The 20,093-nt window shown below is 41.2% G+C and overlaps 1 long non-coding RNA gene across 1 annotated transcript in view; it reads right to left on the bottom strand.

Annotated features, from left to right (window-relative positions):
- Positions 1-2,973: 2,973 nt before the first annotated feature.
- LOC129478341 (uncharacterized) overlaps positions 2,974-20,093 on the bottom strand; it is a 34,247-nt gene continuing 17,127 nt past the window's right edge. The window contains exons 2-3 of the long non-coding RNA XR_008656404.1: positions 3,933-4,011; positions 2,974-3,300 (exon numbers count right to left, since the gene is read on the bottom strand). This is a non-coding gene — a long non-coding RNA (uncharacterized lncRNA). The remainder of the gene's footprint in view (positions 3,301-3,932; positions 4,012-20,093) is intronic.

Genomic DNA, 20,093 nt, shown 5'->3' with positions numbered 1-20,093 from the left:
ATTACCATAAAAGGATGAAAGGAGATCAAGGGAGGCCAGAACGGAGAGTGTCTGTAGCTACATTCCCAATAAGTTCTTTCCAACTGCCACTTAGGCAATTGCTAGGCAAACTATCAGCAAAGAAAGGGGCTTGCTTTGGCTTAAACTGTCAGCGCTAGGTTGTTTGGGTCCTCATGCTGATCTGTGCCAAGGTGCAATGCTTTATCAAGGCTGCAGACACCTTTCTAGTAGAAGCGTCACTTCAGCCTGGAGGAAGCAGCAGGGAGACACCAGGGCAGGACCCCAAATGCCACAGCCATTCACAGGCCCTCAGGCAGCAGCCACCAGTCCCCCTTACTGAGAAATGACTTGCAGTTGTTTGCTTCTCTTATTCTGTCTTGGAAGCCACGTTGTGGTTCTTACTGGAGTCTGACTCATTTATATTCATTTCATACTTTAAAGAAATTTTTTTTTTTTTTTTTTTTTGAGATGGAGTCTTGTCCTGTCCCTCAGGCTGGAGTGCAGAGGTGTGGTCTTGGCTCACTGCCGCCTCCGCCTCCTGGGGTCAAGCAATTCTCCTGCCTCAGCCTCCCCAATAGCTGGGATTACAGGCACCTGCTACCACACCTGGCTAATTTTTGTATTTTTTTTTCGTAGAGACAGGGTTTCACCATGCTGGCCAGGCTGGTCTGAGGAACACCTGACCTCAGGTGATCCGCCCGCCTCGGCCTCCCAAAGTGCTGGGATTACAGGCGTGATACACCGCGCCTGGCCAGAAAACATTTTTTAATTATAGAAAAATGAAATCAACTGCCATGATTCAGGGTTGGAGGAACTAAGTCAGTCGTTTTGTTTTTAAAAGTCTTGTGTTACCACAAATGTGTAGGGAAAGCATCAGAATAAGAGGCCATTTCTATCCACTCAAGGATGAAACAGGGCAGATGTTCAGTGCCTGCTGCCTCCATTCCAATTCAGCAGCTGCCTGGGGTAACAGGGCCCATATTTCTTTATCTTCTAAATGAGAATAAACCTGCTTTGAGCACCGCAGAAATCTTTTCTTTTTTTTATTTTGAGACGGAGTGTCGCTCTGTCGCCCAAGCTGGAGTTCAGTGGCGCGATCTCTGCTCTCTGCAAGCTTCACCTCCAGGGTTCATGCCATTCTCCTGCCTCAGTCTCCCCAGTAGCTGGGACTGCAGGCGCCCGCCACCACGCCCGGCTAATTTTTTTGTATTTTTAGTAGAGACGGGGTTTCACCTTGTTAGCCAGGATGGTCTCTATCTCCTGACCTCATGATCTGCCCGCCTCGGCCTCCCAAAGTGCTGGGATTACAGGTGTGAGTCACCGCACCCGGCGGAGCACTGCAGACTTCTAACCATGACTAGGCATTCTGAGCACTCATTCCCCAGCCTGACAAGAGGAACCAGGTGCGCCAAGCGCTGGGGGGATGGCCACTATTGCTGACCGGTCTCCCTCGGGCGCTCCACTCTGGGCAGCTGAGCACTCTGTGAGGAGATGGGGCAGAACCACCCCAGTGACCACACACTCCCACTCTGTTCCAGGCACAGCGTCCAGCCTCTCTGGGCTTCCTCTGGCAAAGCCCATCTAATACTGCATGGAGCACAGATCCTGGGGCCACGTCTCTCTGCAAAGCCCTTTCTCCTTGTCACCTGAAGAAATCTGGAGAAATTTACATAGACCTGAAACCCTGAAACCTACACTGGCCCCTCTGGGGTGCCAAGCTTATTTCTTCTCAGTGGCCTAATTTTTTCTTTAAATTCTTTTTCCCACTTAAGAATGGGGAGAGGGAAGAGGAGGTTAAGGATAATCAGGATGTCAACACCTTAATACCTGAGTGGACTCTCCTCACGCTAGATTTAGAAAGAAAAATTAAACCACTTTTTAGTGATAGGACCATTTTAACTTTTCTTCCTGTAACATTTTCAAAAATCGTATGTAAAAAAAAAAGGAGCTTATTTCAGGTGTTTTCTGCTGGCAGCCTAGGGAAGTAATTGTTATTACTATTATTTTTACTGTTATTTATACACTCCATTATACTTCAGGGAATGTGAGATGAAAGAAACTAGTTTATAAAAACCAATACAAATTCTCATGATTCAAATAAACTGTTGGCTCGGCGTGATGGCTCACACCTGTAATCCCAGCACTTCAGAAAGCCGAGACTGATGGATCACCTGAGGTCAGGAGCTCGAGACCAGCCTGGTGAACATGGAGAAACCCCGTGTCTACTAAAAATACAAAAATTAGCCAGGCGTGGTGGCGCATGCCTGTAATCCAAGCTACTTGGGAGGCTGAGGCAGGAGAATCACTTGAACCCAGGAGGCAGAGGTTGCAGTGAGCCGAGATCGCACCATTGTACTCTAGCCTGGGCAACAAGAGCGAAATTCCATCTCAATAAATAAATAAATAAAAATTTTAAAATAAACATAAAATTTCTTATTCTAATAATTTAACTCACACAGTTACAATTAAATAGTGTAAAGATCTTTTGGATTTGGTTTTGTTTTTTTCTCAGATCACTCTGGGTGGCTCCCTGTTGATGTTCCACCACGTCTGGTTTGGTGGAATATGTGAGTTGAATAGAATGGTATTGGTGGTGATTTTCTGTCAATTGGTAAGTTAAGAGATGATTTAATTATGCAAAAAGCAGACTGCTATGTTATAAAAAGACCTCCTTGAGGGCTTGGGGTCTTTTCTTTCTCAGCCCTGCTGAAACAGTGGATACCTAACAAGCTTGGGTATAGTGTCCAGCTGAGGCTTCCACAGCTTACAGAGCAAACCTCACTGCTATGCCAGAGGCTTCTCGGGAGAAGAGCTTGGATCTGGGACACACAATTAAGAACTCATTTAAAAGAAAGACCCTGCAATGTTAAACATCAAAATATCTGTGCATTTATATATACAGTTACATACTTAGTATGACACTGGTTACCAACTTGGCTGAGTCTGCTGAGATGGAACACAAACACACACAAGTCACGTACGTGGATTTATTACTTACAGATAGGCAGCAAGGGCCAACAGCACCTGGGATTCATCGCAAGCTAGTCCTCCAAGGCTGGGGAAAGCTGCCTGGGGGAGGTGTAGTCCTGTCTGTGCATGCCACACTTGTACCTCAGCTAGGGACCCGCAAAAGCAGCCCACCCTGGGTTTTATACTCCAAGGTGAAGTTACCCCCTGGACAAAGCACTGAAAGACATTCTGTTTCCAAGGGAACTGGACCAGGGCCTGGGCGGTTCTAGCCAGTCCTTTCTTCTCTCAGGATGTTGCATTCCCAGTACCTTCTACAGTTATTCGTGAGAACTACAAAAGAGAAACGGGAGAGAACTGAGTTGGTCCAAGGCCACCGAGAGAATTGTCCTGCACTTAGATTATTCTAACCTTTGCAATTAAGATAAATGCTGCTAATTAGTCAACCTTGTGTTATGATAATTATTCAAACATAGTCCTAAGTGCATTTATTATGTAACTAGAGAAATCAAAAACAAATAAACTGAGCATTCAACCCAAGAAGCTGGATGAAAATGCAAAAGAAATAAGGGAAAGATATTAAAAACAAGTTTATAAAATAAAAAAGAAAATTTTTTATCTGACATTTTCTGATTTTTTTCATGTTCATATCATTTGAACATTTTTCTACGTGAATATTTGTAATTTTAGTACTGACTTGTAGGAGCTGTAAATGGCAATTTATTGTTATACAGGATGCAAATATTTTTCATGTATTTATTCACTTTCCTAAAAAGTTTATGCTATTCTCACTGATAACATTTAAAATTATAACATAGAATTTAATATTCTTCAGATATACTCATCATAGCTAAATTTGATCATTCTCTTCTGTGTTATATAACCGTCTTCTGAGTTCTCTGTTACTGGACATTCAGATGAATAGCTTCAAGGGCATGTGTTGGATATATTAAATAAATACTTACTGAGGTACACTGTTAACAAAAACAAAAGTTCGTTGGAGCTCATATTGATCAGCCAATTTTCCACAGCAGTATCTTCATTCTGTGGATGAAATAAAATCTAAACCTCCAAAAATACTGTTGTGTTTTTCCCTACATGTTCGTTCCTGACTTTAATAAAGTGTTTAAATCCTTCTAAAAGATTCTGCCTTACATCAAATAATAGAAACAAATACCTATATTCTTCGGTTTTTTAAAGTTTAAAGTCAGTGGCTTTTTTTTTTTCTGGAAATGAAAAGTAGGATGTTTTAAAAATACTTTTTAGGGCCGGGTGCGGTGGCTCACACCTGTAATCCCAGCAATTTGGGAGGCCAAGGTGGGCGGATCACCAGGTCAGGAGATCGAGACCATTCTGGCTAACACGGTGAAACTCCGTCTCTACTAAACATACAAAAAAAAAAGATTATCCGGGCGTGGTGGCGACGCCTGTAGTCCCAGCTACTCAGGAGGCTGAGGCAGGAGAATGGTGTGAACCTGGGAGGTGGAGCTTGCAGTGAGCCGAGATGGCACTACACTCCAGCCTGGGTGACAGAGGGAGGCTCCGTCTCAAAAATAAATGCAAAACTTTATAGGATGAGACCACTACAATTTTTCTTTTTTTGTTTTAAATCTTAACTTTTTTATTCCAAAAGAAAAAAATTAAAATCTAGATCTAAACATGTTAACTAATCACGCCAAAACATAAATAACATAACTGGAAATCTTACAAAAATTCATAGATGTTATCCCATAGTATGGATTCCATAATTTCATAAATTATAGATAAAATTGATTTAAATAATAATATATGTAATTCTCAAGATCAATGAATTATTCCCTCTAAATCATCAACAATTGCAAGAATCAGATTTTGTTAATCTTTATGACATGATCTTTTTCTTTTGGAGATGACAAGGATTTTAGGAGCTATGAGCCAGGAACCATGGACAAAAACAAATATACACGTTACATAACACCAGAGGCCACCCCCTAATTTTCAATCACGGGTCCGTTACATCAAAATAATATATATAAAATCATTAATAATTAGTCCAGTCCATTATACTGTAGGAATGTCTCCCAGGGTGAGGGCACTCAGGTTTGCAGGTTTCCTTTCAACCTTGCTTATGACATGATCTTAAAGTACTGTGACAGGTTACAAGATAAATATTTTCAAGCAGCAAAACTGCTTCTGGCTCTTCTTTTTGATACTGATGTCACTAAGGTTTTTAAAAGTGTTTTTATCTTCAAATAGCCACCTAATACAACATTGAGTCAATTTAAAGAAATTATCTGTTGCTTTAAATATACTTCAGTAAGTAATACTGTTAAATGAAAATTAACATTCACTATTGAAATTCATTTTTTATTTTTTTATTTTATTTTATTTTATTATATATATATTTTTATTATTATTATACTTTAGGTTTTAGGGTACATGTGCACAGTGTGCAGGTTTGTTACATATGTACCCATGTGCCATGTTGTTTTGCTGCACCCATTAACTCGTCATTTAGCATTAGGTATATCTCCTAATGCTGTCCCTCCCCCCTCCCCCCACCCCACAACAGTCCCTGGAGTGTGATGTTCCCCTTCCTGTGTCCATGAGTTCTCATTGTTCAATTCCCACCTATGAGTGAGAACATGCAGTGTTTGGTTTTTTGTCCTTGCGATAGTTTACTGAGAATGATGGTTTCCAGTTTCATCCATGTCTCTACAAAGGATATGAACTCATCATTTTTTATGGCTGCATAGTATTCCATGGTGTATATGTGCCACATTTTCTTAATCCAGTCTATCGTTGTTGGACATTTGGGTTGGTTGCAAGTCTTTGCTATTGTGAATAGTGCCGCAATAAACATACGTGTGCATGTGTCTTTATAGCAGCATGATTTATAGTCCTTTGGGTATATACCTAGTAATGGGATGGCTGGGTCAAATGGTATTTCTAGTTCTAGATCCCTGAGGAATCGCCACACTGACTTCCACCACTACAATTTTTCAAGTGAGATCACTAGATCATTCTTATCATTGTTTTTACTTAGCACGTTCCCACTGTTGGGATGCAGCCGCTCTTAGATGATATGTGCCAACAGAGCAAATCATCAAAAATGGAAACTCTTCTGTTTCGCCAATATTTCAGTTACACAATTAACTACTTCCTGATTTTAAGATGATGGCTGGTACAAAATAAACCCATTCCATTTTATTATACCATTTCCTTTTTGAGAGAAGTCAAGCATCAATGAAGATCTGTAAAACTTAGTTGGGTTTTCATTTCTCATACAGAAGAATTTCCAGGGCTTCATAAACTTAAGAGAGCTTTCTACTAATCAGTCCACTAAAATATGTTTTGAAAGTAGTTCCAAAACACTTTTTATAAGATTATTTACCATAAGTTTATTTGGCATAAGTTTGTATACAAACTTTTTAAAAATTATTAAGAACATATTCTTCATATCTTTCTTTAAATTCATCTTGAAATGATCCACACTATATAATACAAAATGAGAAACAACTAAAGTTGACACAGATAAAAATCTGTATCTTTCAGTACTCCTTTTATTAACAAAAAAATGGAAAACAAACTAAGAAATAAGTTATTTGAAGAAATTACTGATGCTATTATGAGGAAAATGTAGTACTACTGGACCTGCTGAAGGTGAAAAGTTCAAAGAGAGAAACTTCCGTCCACAAGCTAAAAACCCAAAATGGCTACATAGCCAGTGTGTGTCAATCTCATTTCTGGAGTGCTGTAAGAAAATAACTATCAGTCTAGAATTCTATATCCAGCACAAATATTCTTGAGGAATAAAGTGGAACATCAGGAAGAAAGTAAAAACAATAAAAGAGCAAAGCATTGGGTAAATACAGGTTTTCCTTCTACTCTTGAATTTCCAAATTATGTTTGACTATTGAAGTAAAAATAATAATAATGTCTGATGTGATTCTCGATGTATGTAGAAAAAATATTTAAGACCATTATATTATTATTATTATTATTTATTTATTTATTTTTTGAAACAGAGTCTCCCTCTGTCACCCAGGCTGGAGTGCAGTGGTGTGATCTCGGTGCACTGCAAGCTCCGCCTCCTGGGTTCATGCCATTCTCCTGCCTCAGCCTCCCAGGTAGCTGGGACTACAGGCACCCGCCACCACGCCCAGCTAATTTTTTGTATTTTTTAGTAGAGACGGGTTTTCACCATGTTAGCCAGGATGGTCTCGATCTCCTGACCTGGTGATCCACCCGCCTTGGCCTCCCAAAGTGTTGGGATTACAGGCATAAGCCACCGCGCCTGGCCAAGACCATTATAGTATAAATGGAGGAGGGAAAGAGACACAAAAGGGGATATAATTTCTGTACTTTAACCGAACTGGTAAAATATTGATACCAGCAGAATGTGCTGGTGTGTATGTATAATTTAATACCTAAAGGGCTCCCAAAAAGCTATACAGCGAGATATACCTAATAACACTAGAGATAACAAAAAAATGGAATTTAAAAAAATATGAAGTAGCCCACAGTGAAACAAGAGAAAGAAAAACATAGATGTAAGAAACAAAGTATAGACACAAAAAAGAAGACTTAAACTCTAAAATATCAATAATTACATTAAATGTAAATAGTCTAATTTAGAAGATTCTCAAAAAAAAAAACCCACAAAAAGAGTATACAAATGAAGAAGAAATTTGAGGTTTCAAGGGATAGGAATCATGGGGGTAGGAAGGTGACAATAAGAGGTTGCATGAGGGAGATGTCTGTGGTGTGGGAGATCTCTGTGATGATGGAGTATTTCTGTATTTTAATTGCTGTGGTGGTTACACAAATCTACACATGATAAAATGACAAAACTATACAAATCATATTATGCCATTGTCAAAATCCAAACTTTGACATTGTGCTACAGTTATGTAAGATACATCTATTAGGGAAATTGAGTGAAGGGTATGAGGAAACTGTATTATCTGTGGAACTTTCTGCAAACCTATAATTATTTCCAAGTAAAAGTTTAAAAGACTCTTACAAAGAAACACAGAGATAAAAATATCAATGATTGAATAAAAGGATGGCAAATATATTCTCAGATAAACAAAACTAGGAAAATTTTGCCATGATCATATTATTCTACATCACTAAAGGAATTTCTCATAAAAAGAAGGGAAGTGACAATAGATGGATGTTCCAGAATGCAAGAATAATTAAAGCACTGAGACTGATAAATATAGGAGTTAATCTAAGCAAATGTTCGCAATTGAAAAGCAATAGCATTTTACACACCTAGTAACAGATCCTCAAAATAGATGAAAGAAAAGTTGACAGAACTGAAAAGATAAATATGCAATTCTACAATAATAATAATTGGAGACTTCAACACCCCACATTCAATAAGAAATATATGACAAACAGAAGATATGTAAGAAAATGGAGGACTTGAACAACACCATAAACCAAGTGGATCTAAGAGGCATACACAGAATACTCTACCCAACAACAACAGCAAACAAATTCTCAAAGGCACATGGGACATTTCTCCAAGACAGACCATATGTTAGTCCACAAATTAAGTCTCAATAGATTTTAAAAGATAGTTGCCATACAAATGGTATCTTCTCAGACCACAACAGGATGAAGTTAGATATCAATAACAGAAAGCAAACAACAAAAAAAATGGAGATGTGCTATTACATGAAATGGACACTGCATTTCAAAAACTTAGTGTAATGGGAAAAGTTTCCTTATCCCCCAGCAGGGCGTGTGATGGGGGTGTGGCTCACTTCTTTGGTGCCCTGCTACTCATACCCCTAGGGGAAGCATGCGGACAGGGGCAGGTCATGGCAAGCGCTGGCACCATGGCAGCCTCTAGGGCTGAGTGTTCACAACTCCTGAAGCCCCAGTTGGCATATATTACAGTTAGCTCTTTCAGTTTTGCAGTCTGCAGGTGGCTTGTGTTAATTAGCTCAAGTAGATGCTGTGCCTTATCGCAAGGACAGAGGGCTTTCTGTATCCTGGGTTCTTGCCTTGGTGTACCAAAAAAAATTAGATCACACATGGGTTTGAATAATGAGTGCAAGGTTTTATTGAGTGGAAGTAGCTCTCAGCAGATGGAGTGGAGCCAGAGGGGGGATGGAGTCGGAAGGTGGTTTTTCCCCGGAGTGGAGCCGCTCAGTGGCTGGACTCTCCGACCGAATTCCCCTCAGTGTTTCGTCATTCCACTGGTGTCTGCCAAAGTGTTCTTCTGCCTGTGTGTTCCTCTCAATGTCCAGCCATTTGAATGTTCTTCCACTGGTGTGTGTTGCTCTTGATGTCCAGCTTCTGTGTCTCTGCCCACTAAGGTCTCAGGGTTTTATAGGCACAGGATGGGGGCATGGCAGGCCAAGGTGGTCTTGGAAAATGCAACACATGGGAACGAAAGCAGAAATGTCTGTCCTCACCTAAGTCCATGGGCACAGGCCTGAGAGTGGAGCCCTAGCCAGGGACCTTCCCCTTCTCTACCCAGCACTGCCCTGCCCCCCTCCTATATCATTAGTACAAAAGAAAGAATGTAAGACATCTCAATACTAATTTCTTTCATTGATGATGTATTGGAATGGTATGATAATACTACGAATATATTAAGCTAAATAGAGTATACTATTAAAAATATTTTTTAAAGAAGGAAAACTAGAAAATTCAAAAATTTGTGGAAATTAAACAACACATTCTTAACCAATGGATCAAAAAAGAAATTGCAAATGAAATGAGAAAACAGAGATGAATGAAAATGAAAACACAACATACCAAAACTTGTGGGATGCAGTGAAAGCTGTGCTCACAGGGAAATTTATAGCTATAAATAACTATATTGAAAAGGACATTCCAAATCAGTAACTTAACTTTCCACCTTAAAGAATGAGGAAACAAAGAACAAATTAAACTCAAATCTAGAAGGAAATAAACAATAAAGATTAGAGCAGAGAAAAATAAAATGGAGAATAGAAAAACAATAGAGAAAAATCAATAAAATCAAAAGTTGGTTTTTTGTAAAGATCAACAAAATTGACAAACTTCCCTAGAAAGACTAAGAAGAAAAGAGAAAACATGCAAATGACAAATATTAGACATAAGAATGGGGACAATACTAGTGATGTTATAGAAATAAAGAATTAAAAGTACTGTGAGCAATTGTATGCCAAATAACCTAAAATAAATGCATAAATTTCTTAAAACACACAAATTATCTAAACTGACTAAAAAGAAGAAACCAAAGTGATTAACAAATATAAATTTTAACTGATATAACAAATAAAGAAAGAGAAAGATAATTCTGGAATGGCAAATTAAGAAGCACCAGGAAACTGTCTGCCCCAACTAGACACAACTGCATTGATAGAATATGTCTGATGTAATTCTTTTTTTTTTTTTTTTTTTTTTGAGACAGAGTCTTTGCTCTGTCGACCAGGCTGGCATACAGTGGCATGACCTCAGCTCACTGCAAGCTCCACCTTCCGGGTTCATGCCATTCTCCTGCCTCAGCCTCCCGAGTAGCTGCGACTACAGGCGCCTGCCACCACACCCAGCTAACTTTTTGTGTTTTTTAGTAGAGACAGGGTTTCACGGTGTTAGCCAGGATGTTCTTGATCTCCTGACCTGGTGATCCACCCGCCTCGGCCTCCCAAAGTGTTGGGGTTACAGGCGTGAGCCACTGCACCCAGCCTGATGTAACTCTTTGGGAACTCTAAAGTCTGTTAAAGGTTTGCAACTTCCAGGGAAAGGCTAGATGGTAAATTGCACTAATTTTGCCAATTTCAGCTCTTAGCACAGTAGCAACTATCCATCCCCCACCTCCACTCACATGGCAGGTAGCTGTGCATGCATTCCAATAGCAGTTTCCATTCAGCTTGCAGAGGCCAGGGTGGCCAAATAGTACCCTGTCCTCCAAATATCAGAGATCTATTCTCTGATTGCTAATGGCTGCTTCTGATCTCAGATATTCTGATAGAAGATTAATATCCAGACTATATGAAGAACTCCTAATACTTGATATGGTTTGGCTCTGTGTCCCCACCCAAATCTTATGTTGAATTGTAATCCTCACATGTCAGGGGGGACCTGGTGGGAGGTGACTGAATCATGGCAGTGGACTTCCCTCTTGCTGTTCTCATGTTAATGAGTGAGTTCTCACAAGATCTGGTTGTTTGAAAGCGTGTGGCACTTCCCCCTTCACTCTCTGTTTCTCTCCTACCACCATGTGAAGAAAGTCCTTGCTTCCCCTTCACCCTCCGCCATGATTGTAAGTTTCCTGAGGCCCCTCAGTCATGCTTCCTGTTAAGCATGCAGAATTGTGAATCAATTAAACCTCTTTTCTTCATAAGTTACCCAGTTTCAGGTCGTTCTTTATAGCAGTGTGAAAACGGACTAATGCAATACTCAACAACAAAAAACAAATAAACATTTAAAAATGGGCAGATGATTTTGAAGAAACATTTCTCCAAAGAAGACCTACCAATAGCCAATAAATACATAAAGAGGTGTCCAACATCATTAATAGATAGAAAAATACAAATCAAAACCACAATGAGATACCACGTCACACCTACTAAGATGGCTATACAATTAATAATAATAATAATTGAAAAATAATAAATACTGGTGAGAATGTAGAGAAATTGGAACCCCTGTGCATTAAGGGTGGAACTGTAAAATGGGGTGCAACTGCTTTGTAAGATAATTTGGCAGTTTCTCAAATAGTTAATCTTAAGACTACCAAACGACTCAGCAATTCCTCTCCTAAGTATGTATAGAAAACAATGGAAAGCAAGGACTAAAGCAGGTATTTGTGCACTAATGTTCATAGCAGCATTATTCATAACATCCAAAATGTGGAAGCAATCCAAGTGTCCATCAACAGATGAATAGATAAAGAATATGTGGCATTGTGATGGAATACTGTTCAGCTATAAAAAGAAATAAAATTTTTATATTCGCTGCAACATGAATGAACCTTGAAAATATTATGCTTTGTTTAATAAGGCAGATATAGCAGGACAAATACCATACAATGCCATGTATATAAGGTACCTAGAGTAGGCAAATTTACAGACAGAAAGTAGAATCAAGCTTACTAGAGGATAAGGAGTGGGGAAATGGGTACTTATTGATTAATGAGTACAAAGTTTATGTTGAGGATAATAAAAATTTTTGGTGTAGGGACCAGGCACGGTGGCTCACGCCTGTAATCCCAGCACTTTGGGAGGCCAACGCAGGTGGATCACGAGGTCAGGAGATCCAGACCATCCTGGCTAACACGGTGAAACCCCGTCTCTACTAAAAATACAAAAAATTAGCCGGGTGTGGTGGTGGGCGCCTGTAGTCCCAGCTACTCTGGAGGCTGAGGCAGGAGAATGGCTGAACCCAGGAGACGGAGCTTGCAGTGAGCTGAGATCGTCCCACTGCACTCCAGCCTGGGAGACAGAGCGAGACTCTGTCTCAAAAAATAAATAAATAAATAATTCATGAATCAAAAGTGCAGTTGTGCTTCCAGCACATTAAAGCCTCTTCTAATCTCAAGACTGAAAAGTTAACAAAACCCTCTAACAATCTCATAGGTGAGAAACAAGCGACTCCTATGAGAAAGTAGTTGGTAAAGTGGGGACAGCCATGCAAATAAAACATACTCTTGTCACCATTCAAGGGCACTCCAAACCATAAGCCTGATCTGGAGGCTCCTGGATTAGCTACAGAAATTAAAAATGGACAAATGCTTTCCCCACCTACATGCACAGATTAAATCGGCTGTTTCGGTGCACCACACAAAGAGGCATTTCTTTCTCTCTCCTGTTTTTGTTTTTGGCATCAGCTTCCATTCTCCCTACTTTTCCAGCCATGTTCCTCAAGCAGGAACTCAGGGAGAGGCCTCCTCCCTTTGGTTGATGAATGTGATGAATGCGATGGGGTGACTTCTACTGAACCCCAACATGATTATCTTTGATTACAAGCTTCCACTGCTTTTTTCTTTTTTTTTTGAGACAGAGTCTCGCTCTGTCACCCAGGCTAGAGTGCAGTGGCGCGATCTCTGCTCTCTGCAAGCTTCGCCTCCAGGGTTCACGCCATTCTCCTGCCTCAGCCTCCCGAGTAGCTGGGACTACAGGCACCCGCCACCACGCCTGGAGAATTTTTTGTATTTTTACTGGAGATGGGGTTTCACCGTGTTAGCCAGGATGGTCTGTATCTCTTGACCTCGTGATCCACCCACCTCGGCCTCGGAAAGTGCTGGGATTACAGGCATGAGCCACCGCGCCCGGCCCTTCCACTGCTTTTTAAAAAGGGGGAGCCAAAAAATTGCATACGCTTTCCTTGTTATCCAAAAACATCAGGATGGGCAAGAACAGCAGAGCTACCCCATGAGCTGAGGCCAATCTTCCCACCTTATCTGTCAGTCACTTTTCTCATCAGAAGCACTGATTGTCTTAGGCGTGCAGGCTTATTTTCTTCTGGGTTATGACCTCTTCAACCTGACAGTCTGCAGGAGATTTCTTAAGAACCTAATTGATTGGCCGGGCGCGGTGGCTCACCCTTGTAATCCCAGCACTTTGGGAGGCCGAGGCAGGCGGATCACGAGGTCAGGAGATCGAGACCACGGTGAAACCCGGTCTCTACTAAAAATACAAAAAAATTAGCCAGGCGTGGTGGCGGGCGCCTGTAGTCCCAGCTACTCGGAGAGGCTGAGGCAGGAGAATGGCGTGAACCCGGGAGGCGGAGCTTGCAGTGAGCCGAGATTGCGCCACTGCACTCCAGCCTGGGCGACAGAGCAAGACTCCGTCTCAGAAAAAAAAAAAAGAACCTAATTCATTTACTGAACATTACACGCAAAATTTAACAGCCCAAATAACTAAACCATTTTTGTGAGCTAAGTAGGATAATATCATTTTTTAAAAAAATCTCTGGTTATAGTACTTCTTATTGTAAAAAAAGAGTTGACACATGCTGTTTTTTATATTTCAAAGCAATGTTGTTTTAAAGAGAAATTTAATATGTCTTCCATAAAGAATGATACTATAGGGGTGGGGAGGGGAAACTGGAGAAGGAAAGCAAAGATGAGAAGTTTATTCAGTTTATTCAATACAGAAGCTAACCCAGGGTTTTATTATTTCACATATCGGTGTGATAATGGCAAGGATTCCAGGATGCGGCAGGTGGACCGCCTGCTCCGTCTCACAAGGCTGAAATAAAGATGTAAGTTAATGTTTTCCTCCCTAGACCCCAGGCTCCTCTTCCAAGCTTACTCCTGCTATTGGCAGGATTCAGTTCCTGGCATTGGAGGACTGAGGTCCTGGTTTCCTTGTTGGCTGCCAGCCAGGACCTGCCTTGCATCCTTCAGGCTACCCTCATTCCTGCTCTCTTGGCTCCCTCCATTTCTGAATAGCAGTACCCACTGCGTCATTCTCACACTCTGAATCTCTCTGACTTCTTCTCCTACCAGTCAAAGAAAACTCTCTGCTTTGAAATTGTGTGATGACATTAGGCCCGCCAGATAGTCTCCCTACTCTACAGTCAACTGTGCCCTATGACACAACAGAGTCATGGGACTCCCTGTTCTCGTAGGCTCTGGGGGATTTGGGTGTGAAATTGTGTGGTTGCTTTGCAAATTCTGTCTACCACACATACATAGAGAAAATATTTATCAGTTCACTTTATTTCTTGTCAGATTTTTCTTTCTTCTCAATGAAATCAATCTTCAGTATTTACTGTGCAATTGTGATACACCCCGCATGGATCAAGGGCTCTGCAGGAAAATCCCCACTGATGTATTTTACGGCCACCACCACGGTGCATACTCACAGATCACAAAATAGACCTCAGCAAATGTATTATAAAATGTAACCCAACAGGCCGGGCGCAATGGCTCACGCCTGTAATCCCAGCACTTTGGGAGGCTGAGGTGGGTGTATCATGAGGTCAGGAGATCCAGACCATCCTGGCTAACAGGGTGAAACCCTGTCTCTACTAAAAATACAAAAAATTAGCCGGGCATGGTGGCGGGTGCCTGTAATCCCAGCTACCCTGGAGGCTGAGGCAGGAGAATGGTGTGAACCCAGGAGGCAGAGCTTGCAGTGAGCTGTGATCCAGCCACTGCATTGTAGCCTGGGTGACAGAGCCAGACTCCGCCTCAAAAAAAAAAAAAAAAAAAGAAGCAGAACTGCTCACAGAACTGTCCTAAAACCTCCTGATTGCCCATCAAAGCCTCCACAGGTGCCTCCACCAGGGGAGTGTGTTCTTTCCACATGCTTGCTGATATCACAGTCTTGAGCTTCAACCCCAGGCTCTGAGGTTCACCCTGTCCTTCATCTTCATTTCACTGATCAACTCACATTTCTCCTTTACTTCTATATGTGGAGTCCTGTCATGACACACATATTCCCATGTGTCATGATAGGACTCCACAGGACATGAGAGATGTTTAACAAGACTGTGCTGGGCAGGCTGGGCATGGTGGCTCACAACTGTAATCCCAGCACTTTGGGAGGCCCAGGTGGGCGGCTCATGAGTTCAGGAGATGGAGACCATCCTGGCTAACATGGTGAAACCCCGTCTCTACTAAAAAAAATACAAAAACAAAATTAGCCGGGTGTGGTGGCGGGCTACTCAGGAGGCTGAGGCAGGAGAATGGCATGAACTCAGGAGGTGTAGCTTGCAGTGAGCTGAGATGGCACCACTGCACTCCAGCCTGGGTGACAGAGCGAGACTCTGTCTCAATAAATAAATAAATAAATAAATAAATAAATAAATAATAAATAATAAAGACTCTGCTGGGCAGTAGTGATGCCTGTGCATAGGCAAGCCTGCATTTCCCAGCCCTTAACATTAGGCAGGGCCTCATGACTAGTTCTGATCAATGAAATGTGAGCAAAACTGAGGCCGATGCTGTCAAAGTCCCAGTGTGGTTCTCTGGTCTCTTTCTCCCGCTACAGTGACCAGAAAGGCCACAAATTCCACCAGAAGCAGTGACAAGAGGATGGAGCCCTTGTCAGCCTAGACTCCTGAGTGTCAGTGGGAAACAGAGCTCCCCATGCACCCTCACGGGACATCTAGCATGAATGAGAAATAATCCTTTTTTTCTTTTCTTTTCTTTTCTTTTTTTTTTTTTTGAGATAGAGTCTTGCTCTGTCACCCAGGCTAGAGTGCAGCGGCGCAATCTCAGTTCACTGCAACCTCTGTTTCCCAGGTTCAAGCAATTTTCCTCCCTCAGCCTTCCATGTAGCTGGGATTACAGGCGCCCGCCACCACACCCGGCTAATTTTTGTATTTTTAGTAGAGAAGGAGTTTCACCATGTTGGCCAGGCTGGTCTCAAACTCCTGACCTCATAATCCACCCCCCTCGGCCTCCCAAAGTGCTGGGATTATAGGCATGAGCCACTGCGCCTAGCCCCTTTGTTGTTTTAACCTACAGAAATTTTGAAATTGCTTTACAGTAGTTAATGTAAATTGTCCCATTTAAAATAAAAACTAAAGAACAGTAATTATTTAAATGTGACATAATCAAGCATTCTCTTTTACCTATGGAAATATTTTAAGTGAATTTTGATAATCCACAATTCATGTAATGTTTTAAATTTTAAACTTCAGTTTGTTTCACACTTCTCTGATATACTTTTTTCTCCATAGCTCAGCATACTGATTCTCACAAAGACATGTGATGGATACAGTAACATTTTAAATGTGGCTTTGAGAGATGAGATGAGAGGTGAAGCAGAGAGGTGCTAACGGCTCCAGTCACTGAGGGGCAGTGAGAAAGCAGATCAAAGATGAGTGTGACAGTTATTGTCATGGTCAACTTGACTGGGCCACAGGATGCCCAGATAGTGGGTTAAACATTTCTGGGCATGTCTGTGAGGGTGTTCTCAAAGGAGGTATATATCTCTTTAACTTTTTAATTGGCAGACTGAATAAGGCAGATTGCCCTCCTCAATGTGAGTGGGCCCCATCCAATCCACTGAGGACTTGAATAGAACAAAAATGTCAGAGGAAGTGAGAATTCTGTCTCTCTCTTTCCCCGCCTGACTGCCTGATCCAGGACATTGCTTGGTTTCTGTCCTTGAACTCGGACTTACACCATCAGTGCTCCTGATTCTCAGGCTTTCGGGCTCAGACTGGAACTATACCACCAGCTTTCCTGGGTCTCTGTCTTACAGACACAAGACAGAAGATTCTCAGCCTCCATAATTTCAGAACCGCCCCCAGTGAGTGCTGGAAATCTCTGATGGAGCGATTTCGGAGTGGTATACTAAGTAAGACTTCATTGTCTTGGAAAACCACTCACCATCACCCCTAGCAACTCAGTAGCAAATGTTGACGTCCTGTTTTCACAATCTTGTGCTCTACTATAGAGGATATAGTAACTACCTAGAGGATATAGTAACTACCTAGAGGTTATAGTAACAGAGGGATGAATGCTTCCACCAGGAGAGCAACAATGACTCTACTGAACTGGAAGTTAAGAATGTCACCTGGCCACTTTGGGTTACTCATGCCTCTGAATCAACCGGCAAAGAAGGGAGTTATTGTGCTGGTTGGGGTGATTAATGCTGACTACCAAGAGAAAATTGGACTACTATTCCACAATGGAAATAAAGAAGAGTATGTCTGGAACACAGGAGGTCCCTCGAGGCACCTTTCAATATTATCATGCCTGCTGGTTAAGGTTGATGGAAAACTACAACAAACCAATCCAGGCAGGAACACTCATGGCCTAGACCCATGCAGTGCTGGAGGGCTTACTGGAGGAAACAGAAATAACGAACTAGTAAAGGAGGAAGCTAATTATAAACACTAACTACAGCCACAAGACAAATTATAGAAATGAGGACTTTGTCATATGTATATCTTTCTTTTTTTTTTTTTTTTTTTTTTTTTTTTGAGATGGAGTCTCTTTCTGTTGCCCAGGCTGGAGTGCAGTGGTGTGATCTCAGCTCACTGCAAGCTCTGCCTCCCGAGTTCATGCCACTCTCCTGCCTCAGCCTCCCAATTAGCTGGGACTACAGGCGCCCGCCACCATGTCTGGCTAATTTTTTTTGTATTTTTAGTAGAGACAGGGTTTAACTGTGTTAGCCAGGATGGTCTTGATCTCCTGACCTCGTGATCTGCCCTCCTCGGCCTCCCAAAGTGCTGGGATTACAGGCGTGAGCCACTGCGCCCGGCTGTCATATGTATATATTTCTTATTTAATTATAAATAAATTTGTGTGTGTGTGCAGGTGTGTGCGTGTGTGCATGTGTGTCCTATTGGCTCTGTTTCTCTGGGAAGTTCTAACACAAAGAGGGTAATATGGTAATATTGTGCCACTGGTAAGTGGTACAAACATCAGAGGCGCCAGGCTTTTCAAAGGTAGAAAAAGAAGAAATGATTTGGAAGTCGTAATGAGGCCTATGGAATTGGAGGGGGGATGATGACTAGAGAGAGGCCAATTTTCAATTAAGGCCAGAAATGGGAGAGAAGGTTTAAGTAAAGGATGTCTATATGGAAACTATACTGATCAGGAATTCCAGAGAGCACGGAGAAAGGGTTTGAAGAGGAGAAGACTGATGGAAGATGGAGTCAGATTGAGGAACATTCACAAAAGTGGTGAAGGGTAGGGGTGAGAGATGGAAATTCCAGGAGCCTGTGACAGCAGTAGGTGGGGAGGTGAGGGTCCAGATCTTTCCCCACTGCATGGGGAAAGAGCAGAATAGGTTTATCATTAGTGTAAGTACTCAGCCTGCTGCTGTGGCTGCCTTATGGTAACTGTGCCCTCTAAAACACCACGTCTCTCATAAGCACCAGGAGTGTTTTGAACATGGTAGGCAACAACTATGAGTGTGTTAATTTGAATTTAATTTCTTAGAAAATCTGTGAAAAGATGAAGACGATTAATTCCACTTTTTTTGTATTTTCTTGTGGGCAGGAAGATCCTCCCACCTGCATATCCTGCTGCAGTATTTCCTCCCCCTGTGATCTCACAGGCTTCTGGGTGTAATAGAATGACTCTGTTACAATTCTGTTGGCTGGAGGTTTCACCTGAGTTTCACAGGGAAGGCCAGGAGGAACTTTCAGTCAAAGCAGCAGATGTTTTTCTTTCCTGTGTGTAAGTAGGAGTTTGAGAGGATCTTGGGACCTCATTGCACAAATGAAGCCAACTGAGACACTTAAATATATATAAACGTATGCCAGATGATTTTAACTTTTTCCACACTGGGCCAAGAGACCTCCAAATCAAGGTAACACAGCAAGTTCATGCTTCAAAATGTCCCTCTTCTTTACAAACAACAATAATAAATAAATCAAGAGAGGACACTGTCAAACAGATGGCAGGTCCACAATGCAAAATAAAATGCCTGTGCCTTGGGATAGATGTGTGGAGAAGGAAGGGAAAGAACAGAGAAAAAGAAATGCCCAAAACACTTAGCAATTACAATCCATTTATATGTTATTAGCCAACCAAATATAGCATGGGCAATTTTTTAGAACTCAATAAGCAGAAACCCCTAGAGGTATTTTTTCCTTGGTAGGTCCTTCATAGTTTTATGACAACAGTGTCCCTCCATGCCCCACCAGTCCTAACTCACCTCAAAAATGACTAAATATTTTCATGAACAGAGTACTTAATTCTCGCCATACCACTAATTTTATTTGCTTGCTTTTACATTTCTGGGCCTCAGTTTCTTTCTCTAAATGAGGATATTGGACTAGAATTTTTAAATATCTTTGAGCACTCAATTTTATCTTTCTACATTCATAATGATATTAAAAATATTTCAAATATGCTTGAGATTCTCATGGTTGTTATTTATATGTATTGGTTTAAGTAAGAAGAATATGGTAAAAGTATTAAATACACTACAATAAAATGATTGTTTTAGTATTCCCAAACAACAAACATAATTACACTGCAAGAAACTCAAGTGAAATATAGATTTGAAATTCTTATTACTAATCACATCCAAATTGAGATTAACTTCTTAAACATGTAAAGGAAAATCTCAGTCTATCCAAATAAATAATATGCCTCTAGCAAGAAGAAAGACTTCATTTTGGGTTGAGTTTTACAGATTATTCCCTTATTTCTCCTTAGTCAATACCTATTTAAAGCAGATGCACCTGACTCATTTAAAGCATCCCGTCAGGAATATGAA

Source organism: Symphalangus syndactylus, chromosome 3 (assembly GCF_028878055.3).
Source record: "Symphalangus syndactylus isolate Jambi chromosome 3, NHGRI_mSymSyn1-v2.1_pri, whole genome shotgun sequence".
Taxonomy (NCBI): domain Eukaryota; kingdom Metazoa; phylum Chordata; class Mammalia; order Primates; family Hylobatidae; genus Symphalangus; species Symphalangus syndactylus.
This window is presented reverse-complemented; position numbering and strand designations above follow the sequence as displayed.